This window comes from Peromyscus californicus, unplaced genomic scaffold (genome assembly GCF_007827085.1).
Source record: "Peromyscus californicus insignis strain IS unplaced genomic scaffold, ASM782708v3 Scaffold_6__1_contigs__length_162567912, whole genome shotgun sequence".
NCBI classification, from domain to species: domain Eukaryota; kingdom Metazoa; phylum Chordata; class Mammalia; order Rodentia; family Cricetidae; genus Peromyscus; species Peromyscus californicus.
The window spans coordinates 47434256-47443032 of NW_026294584.1; positions in this window are offsets into that span (position 1 = coordinate 47434256).

The window sequence follows — 8777 nt, forward strand, 5'->3', positions numbered from 1 at the left end:
GCTGAGATCAGAGAACTAAATGCATGAAATCAGAGAGAAAAATGCATGAAAATAAATTCTGTGGCAGCATTACAAAGCAGAGGAGTGGTGTGCTAAGCAAATATTCTACTGGCTGTTGCAGAATATTTGTAAACTATGTGAAGATGTGTTGCTGTGATTAGTGTAATAAAAAGCTGAATGGCCAATAGGCAGGAGAAATAGGTGGGACTTCTGGGCAGAGAAAGGAAGAGGAATCTAGGCATGTAGGAGAAGCCAAGAGACATGGAGAGGAAACGGGAGGTACAAGATGAAAGAGAGGTTAAGCCATGTGGCAAGGATATAGACTAATAGAAATGGGTTAATTTAAGTTATAAGAACTAGTTAGGAATAAGCCTAAGCTATAGGCTGAACTTTCATAATTAATAAGACTCTCTGTGTCATTATTTGGAAGAAGGCTGGAGGGACTGAGAAAGACTCCTTACATATGGCACCCAACATGGGGGCACGTATTTCCACATAGGACCTGAGAAAGCTTAAAAAGAAAAGTTCCAAACACACAAGCATGGAGCCAGACATGGCTTCCTGGTCCATAGTCTCTCACACAGGCCACAGTATACGGAGATGTGGCTCCGGCTGCTGCCTGTGGGCTTGAGCCAGCCAACTCCATGTGTGGAGTCACATGTGGGTTTAAGGCTTGGCTCACATGGTCACAGAAGGCTGCAAATGTGCAGTAAAAACTGGGTATATACAGTCATAGAAAAAATGGTTTAAAAATAATACAGTCTTTAAAGAGAGAGTAAAGTAATATAAAAGAAAAAAGCCACATAAAGATAGGAAATACACAGGGCACCTGGATCCTGTATGGTGCTTTGTTGACTGAATTTTGTGAATGCTATTGAGCAAATGACAGCTGCTGAGAGACACTGGATTATGAAAGGGACTGCTGAATTAAACCAGCCTATATACTTTAGGGATGTCTTGGTTTCAGGAGAGGTTATGCCTTTGTTTCCACAGGAAACAAAAAGTTATGGTTCTCTGCAAAATTAATAAAGATCAGATTTGATTTGAGGGAGACCTGAAAATCTTGGCTACAGACATGAAGAAAGAAACTAAGAGAGACTACAGGACAGGTGACAAATAGGCTGATCCATCTATTATGGGGACAGCTCTGAGACTGGATGAGACATAATAAATCTTGTTGGCTACAGAGTCCTCATGACTTATTATTACATGCCATCCTTTTATATGGCATGGATAGAGATTTATAGTTTGGTTATATAGCCCAAAAGGATTTATAAAGTTGACAGATGTCTTTTACCTGCACAAACATAAGACAGAAAATCATCTTTAGCGGTCTTGTACAGACCACACAATCCACACTTGTGTTAATGCAGATATATATGTTACCTTTAAAAGTTTATGTGTTTTCAGAAAAAGAAAGGACCAGACACCAATGAAGATAAGTAGCCCAGGTGATCCAGCCTCTCAGAATGCCTTTGTTTCAGTTTCCTCAAAATTATGCATCCAGAACAACTTCAAACCTGCTAGCTGAGATGGTCCAGCCTCACAGACTATCTAGCCAAGACTTCAGGTAAGCTCTACACTTTTCTATCACACAGAGACTAAAGAAAAAATAATAAAGCTAGCTCTCCCAGGACTTGACCTTTATCCCAAATTTTGTCAGGGTCCCGTAAAGATGTCATCACCCCCAGACAACAGGAATCAGTCTAGAGGACATGATGTCCACATTCCCAAGAGTTGGGGTGGGTTAATTTTGGTCATTCGGTGGGTTATGGATGTTTGTCATCATTTAGGGGAGTTGGTTACAAGTTATTATTGGTCATGGTCAGGAAAAAAGCTGAACAAAGGAGATTAGGTTCAGGGATCTCTTTCTGAAGGGAAAAAGAGGGAATATAGTATAGAAACAATGGGATAAAAGGGTGGATTGTTAAGCCTATTTTTAAACAACCACTAGTCTCAAGTTGTTTACACTGGTATGGATTTTTGCATATTGATACAAATTTGAAGTTATTTTTATTATACTGTATATGTTTCTTCTCTTGTTTAAGGTATTGTACCTATGTGGCTCACTGAAAAATATAAAGTTTTAGCCCTTGAAAGCGATTTAGGATAAAGAAACACAGGTTAGTAGTTAGTCATCTATAACAATCAAACTTATAGTCATGTTAGTTGTGTTTTCAAGGTCAAACAGGGATATATTTTAAGTAGATAGATGGTCTTCAAATACTTTAAAGACCCAAAGAATATGGCATTTAAAATACTTTAATAACATAAGGCCTACAGTGAGACACACCTGCTTCTGGCAGCGCTAATTTCCTTAAAAAAAGGATGATGGGCATCAAAGAACCTCCATATAGAATTTTGCTTTCAATGTGGCAAAGCTAGACAACTGGGCTAGATACTGCCCTTGCCTCGACTGCTGACAGTATGCTATCCAAATTGGACAAGCAGGACACAAAAGAAGGTGACTGCCAAACTTGCCAAGACAAGGTAGGACAGTCCTTCAAAATTTCTGCTTCACAGAAAAGTCAGTCAGATATTCTAGGCCTGTAGGCTGAAGATGAATGCCCAATGTTGCAAAGGAACCTTGGGTGACTGTCCAGGTAGTCAGCTGTCTCTGTCATTTCTATAGTTGTTTACTCTGCACGCCCTGTTTACTCAGATAATATTATATCCTTCTCAGATCTTTGATGGGGTTGAAGACTAGGTAATTATAATTCAGAAAATCCAGAAAAGTAACTTACTTAAGAGATGTTAAGTTTATAAGGTTGAGAAACATAAGAGCTTAAGCTATTTATCTAAGATGTTTTAAGGTCTAAAAAGATATTTTTTAGGATGATAATACAAGTTATGATAAAAAGTGGTTTAGGTATAAAACTCTGGGCTTACTAAGATAAGACAATACAGTACTTTCTCTGGATTTGCCAAATCCAAATAGAGTGGACACTGTAAATGTAATTCCTATCTGATAATTTTTCTTATTGTATATAGTTTTACTATGTTAAAGTTAAAACCTTTCCTTTTTACTTAGTCAAAAGTGGATATGTTGTGGGATATTTGTACACTGTGTAAAGATGTTTTGCTGTGATTGGTGTAATAAAAACCTGAATGGCCCATAGCTAGGCAGGAGGCATAAGTGGGATTTCCAGGGAGAGAAATGAAGAAGAGGAGGAGGAGGCATCTAGGAAGACAGGAGAAGCCAGGAGACACAGAGGGGAAACAGGAGGTGCAAGATGGAAGAGAGGTAACACCACATGACAGAATATATATTAATATAAATGGGTTACTTTAAGTTATAAGAGCTAGTTAGAACAAGTCTAAGCTATAGGCTGAGCTTTCATAATTAATAGGAAGTCTCTGTGGGAGCAGGCTGGTGGGACACAGAAAAGACTCATTACAACCAGCTGAGCTATAGCTCCACTCTCTGAAGTCAGAGTGTTAACATAAAATACAGTCACAGCCTATAATAGGTAATATCATTAACTACAGGATCTAGGATAAATGAAGAGACAAACCTCTGGCATGCCTGTGAGAAATTATCTAGATTACGTTAATTAGGGCAGGATTACCCACTCTAACTGTGGATGGCATCATTTGATGAGTTGGGGCCCTAGCTGGCTGAGTACAAACACTCATTTCTATCTGCTCCTTGAGTTTGGATGCAATGTGATCAACTACCTCACATTCCTGTCTCATGTCTTCCCTACATGGTAGATGGTATTCCTTCAAATTGTGAGCCAAAATAAGCCCTTCTTCCCTTAAACTATTTCTGCCAGATATTTTGTTATAGCAATAAGAAAAGTTATAAATACATAATACCTAGCTCATTCTTTTACATTAAGTTTTTTCTTCTAGATTTTGCTTACACTGTTAATCAAGTAATAACTTATTTACAATAAATCCCATCAAGAAGTGAAGTCTCTTTCTAATCCTCAACTTTGTACTGTTTTGGCAATTCTTTTACCAAGAGAATGTGGCGGAAGTGACAGTGCACATATCTCATGAATAGGGTCACTGGAATGTTATTATTTTATGACTGTGAATAAGTCCAAGCCAAACCTAAAAGGGAATCTGACTGATGCCACGTGGAACAAACAATTCCAGCCCAAACCTTGAACCCATAAGAACTTGAGTAAATGGCTGCTGTTACAATGAGCTGACATCTTATCCAGAAATCGCTGATTATTCCCAACTACTCAATAAGGTATTTTTTGCTGACTCAGATTTCTTGGCTAAAGAACAAATATTAGCAAGAATAATACACCTGTCTTTACTTTATGACTTACAGAGGATTTCCAAATGATAATATTTACACTGTCATGCCACCCAATGTGCATAGGGATCAGATTTAAGGGACTTTGTACTGTATTCTGGTGCCAACAATTATGATATATGTGTGTATTATTAATGTTGAAGTAAATCATTTAACAATACATTATGATGGGTGTTAAGGTTTTCTAGATGCAAAACATCATGTCAATAGACTTCCATAAACAGAGTGATCATATACCATCTGGGAATTAAAATTTGCTTCAAGATCTAACCAGAGTCAACTTATTAACAAATGAGAATGTATAAAAAGCAAAAAGAAGCACAAAGGAATAGAAAGAAACACATCACCTATGTGTCATCCCCAAATAATATCACACCATGGCAACACCTACTTCCCTTCCATGGATTCCTGACTACGTAAGTGTTATAACTAACTCAAATCCAGTCAAGACTTGCCCATCACTAAACTGAATCCAGAATTACAATCCTTAAAAATCAAGATTCTGTTTTTCCCCTCTCCTCTGGACCTTTTTTTACACAGGAAACACCCAACAGACCAGGAAAACCCCTTGTTTTCTCCCAGTAACTGAGTTCCTGTCTACAACAAGGAAGTCTAGCTTTCCAACATTCATCTATGCTAAACTTGCTGACTGATAGTGAATAACAGAAAAAGTTTAATACTTTAGTCAAAAGTCCACAAATGTGGAGAAACAACTCTGTCCTTCCAGAGGTAAGTGGACAAGCAAAATATGGTATAATCAGGGCTAGAGGGATGGCTCAGTGGTTAAGCGTGCCTCCTGCTCTTCCAGAAGACCGGAATTCAGTTCCCAGCACCCATGTCTGGAGTCTCACAACAACCTGAAACTCCAGCTCCAGGCAATTGGGATGCCCTCTTCTGGCCTCTGCAGTTACTCACACATAAGTAAAAATAAAATAAAATTTAAATGTGGTGCATAAAGAGAGTGGAACAATAATCTCAATAAACTAGAAATGACCAATCACCAAGGCACTAAGAGGCACAGAAGGATTCTAAGCTTACAATATTAAGATATGGACATCTTTTATGAACAACTTTTTATTCTAGCTATGGGACACACTTGGAAGGCTGAAAAAGAAGTAATATAAAAATAGGAAACAGACCCAGGTGAGATCCACATCGGTAATCCCAGTATTTAGAAGGTAGAAGCATGAGAATCAAGATTCGAAGGTCGTCCTAAGTTATACAGCTAGTTCAAGGCCACCAGGGACTGCACATGACTCTGTCTCAATAAAATAAAGAACGCAAGAGATGCATAGAAACTGGCCAGGAAAATAAGTAGCAACAGAGGAAAAGACATAATGCTTAGAAAGCATGGTTCTTTGGGAAAATGATCCAATAGCTTCATGTTTTTTTAAACAAATAATACAGCTGTTACCTAGGTACAATCTGTGGAGTAGCTCATAAACCTACTTGTTTAAAAACATAAATAAATACCATAGCACTGCAAAATAGAGGAGTGGGTTTGTTTTGATATTTGGCTTTTGTAAAATAGTGCCACAAAAGCAAATATATATAGCCTACCAAAATAATAGTTTAATGTTGCTAACTTTTACTATTAATAAATTAGTCTCAATCTTTCAAAAATTTAATAACTAATTATAAGAACACGTTTTTGAGAATAAGAATATTCACCTGATTTTTTTATATATATATAAAAGTCCCTTAAATCTGATCCCTATGCACATTGGGTGGCATGACAGTGTAAATATTATCATTTGGAAATCCTCTGTAAGTCATAAAGTAAAGACAGGTGTATTATTCTTGCTAATATTTGTTCTTTAGCCAAGAAATCTGAGTCAGCAAAAAATACCTTATTGAGTAGTTGGGAATAATCAGCGATTTCTGGATAAGATGTCAGCTCATTGTAACAGCAGCCATTTACTCAAGTTCTTATGGGTTCAAGGTTTGGGCTGGAATTGTTTGTTCCACGTGGCATATATATATATATATATATATATATATATATATATATATATATATATAGGCAAATACATTCTCATAATGAGAGACCCAGGCCTCAGCAGAATTGCAGCCACAGCTAAAAGGCCTGAGCAGGATGTTCCCCTATTCCCGACTGCCCCTGACCTTTGCCCTAGTCACAGAGAGAGCCATGAACACCTAATCCCACAGGGAAGGGCCAATCAGAAGCAGACAAACAATTCCAGGTGTCCCTCTGCTGAGATTAAAATATTGCAATTCCCTAGACCCAAGAGAGCCAATCAGCTCAGTCCAGGTACTCCTAGCCAGGGCTTTAGCCAATTCCAGGTCTGTAACTAGGCCATCTTGGAATTCCCCAAGTCCCCCCCATTGTCTAGCCACTATAAAAACCCTCACCCTGTGCTGCTCTAGGCCTCTCCTGTATCGTCAGTTGGACGGAGAGGTCTGAATTAACTCGTATGAAGGACTTTTTGTTTTTTTGCATCAGATTCGGTCTCTAAGTGATCTTTTGGGGATCTGGACTCTGGACACAACAATAAAGGTGCTGCTGTGGTGGCATGTACATTTAAATTTATATATGATTTTTAGTTCACTTGGAGTATTATTTCTTTCTGTGATCTACTTTGTATTTCTTCTAAAATGTTGCCAGTATAATTATATAAAAAAAAAAAAACTTATGTGGAGCTGAGAAAAAAGTGAAAATGACTTGTAAATTAAAATTCTGCCAGTTGTGGTGGTGCACACCTTTAATCCCAGCACTTGGGAGGCAGAGGCCAGTCTGGTCTATGAAGTAAGTTCCAGGATCAGGATAGCCAGGGCTATGTAGAGAGACCCTATCTCGAAAATAAATTCCCTTTTGCTTCTTTTTTTGGGGGGGGGAGATTTCGAGACAGGGTTTCTCTGTGTAGCTTTGGTGCCTGTCCTAGATCTCACTCTGTAGACCAGGCTGGCCTCGAACTCACAGAGATCCGCCTGGCTCTGCCTCCCAAGTGGTGGGATTAAAGGTGTGTGGCACCACCATCCGGCCCCTTTTGCTTCTTGATTTATGAATCAAGGAGCAGCTACTCTTTGGACAATCTGAAATTTAAATTTCCTCATAGAGAGATCAACTTTGATGACTCGGGTTTAATAATTTTAAAAGAGTTTTAATATTTTAATTATTTAATATTTAAATAATCATATTTTAAGGAATAGTCTCAAGATTACTGAACTTCTGAAGGCCTGTTGTACAAAGTGAGTTCTGGGATAGTCAGAGCTACACAGAAAGACCTTATCTCAGATAACAATAACAACAATAAACATTTTTAAACTTCTGATTGAAGATTAAGAAATCCTAGTTTCCTAGACAGAAGTAGAATAACCTTTCTGGAGTTTGAAGAATTTACATGACTATTCTTTCTTCGAGAGTAGGAATCTTTCATTCCTGCACTAAATGAGGAATAAGAGAGCATGGCCTGCCTTTCTAGCATTTTTCAGTTAGATACAGTGAGTTGATGTTCTTAGATTCTGAATGCTGGCAGTATCTGGGATCCACATTGTGCTTTCAGGGACTTTATGAAGCTTAAACTGTTTTCTGGAGCTATGGTAGCATCTTCTCCTATCCTTATTTTCCCAGAAGTGAATAAAGGAGTTCGTAGTCAGAGCCAAGAGGAATGCCTCCAGTTCAAGGCCACCTGGTCTACCAAGTAGGTTCCTGGCTATCCACAGCTACACACCACTATTGTTGTTTAAAATAGAAAGAGGTACAGCTCGCCTACCAGCCTTATCTGATGAGCTTCCCAGAACCTCACTAGCATCATCCCAGTTCTCCTCCAGGCCCAGAGCTCCTACACCAGCCTTCCCTGGTAAGCATGGCTCTCATGCTTCACCAAAGAAGCTTCTTCGTGCAGCAGGTTGGAACTATGACAGAGATCCACAATGATCAAACTGCAGAGAACCACTGAGAGCCGGGCGACAAAACCCCAGTTGATAACTCTACAACTCAACCTCTATAGCCAACCTCGGGGAAGACCTCAGAGGATGAGGTGGAAAGATTGTTAAGAGTCAGAGCAACAGGATGTCTGCTGCATGATAGTATTTTCTAGACATGGCATGGAAGCTGTGCCCATGAAATTTCAACAACAAGGTTATCTAAACAAGACCTGTCAAGGTCTTGCATGCTGACTTGACACCACCAGTCAAGTCAGCATGCAAGCCTGAATGACAAAATGCTACAGGAAATCAATGGTTTCTGAGAAAGGGAGAATCAGTCTCTCCAGGGTAGAGCCCTCTAATAGATTATCCAGTCCCAAGTGGTCGGTCCTAAACACACATATATATGAGCAACACTAAATGGACGCAGTAAGTTGTGTGTGTGTGTGTGTGTGTGTGTGTGTGTGTGTGTGTGTGTGTGTGTGTGTTGTGTGTGTATCAAAAATAATTAAAGAAAAAAGAGATCATGAATTTGAGAGGAAATGGGGGATGGGAGGAGTTGGAGAGGGGAGAAAGGAGGGGTAAGAAGGATATAAATACAGTACTTGGGTGAAAT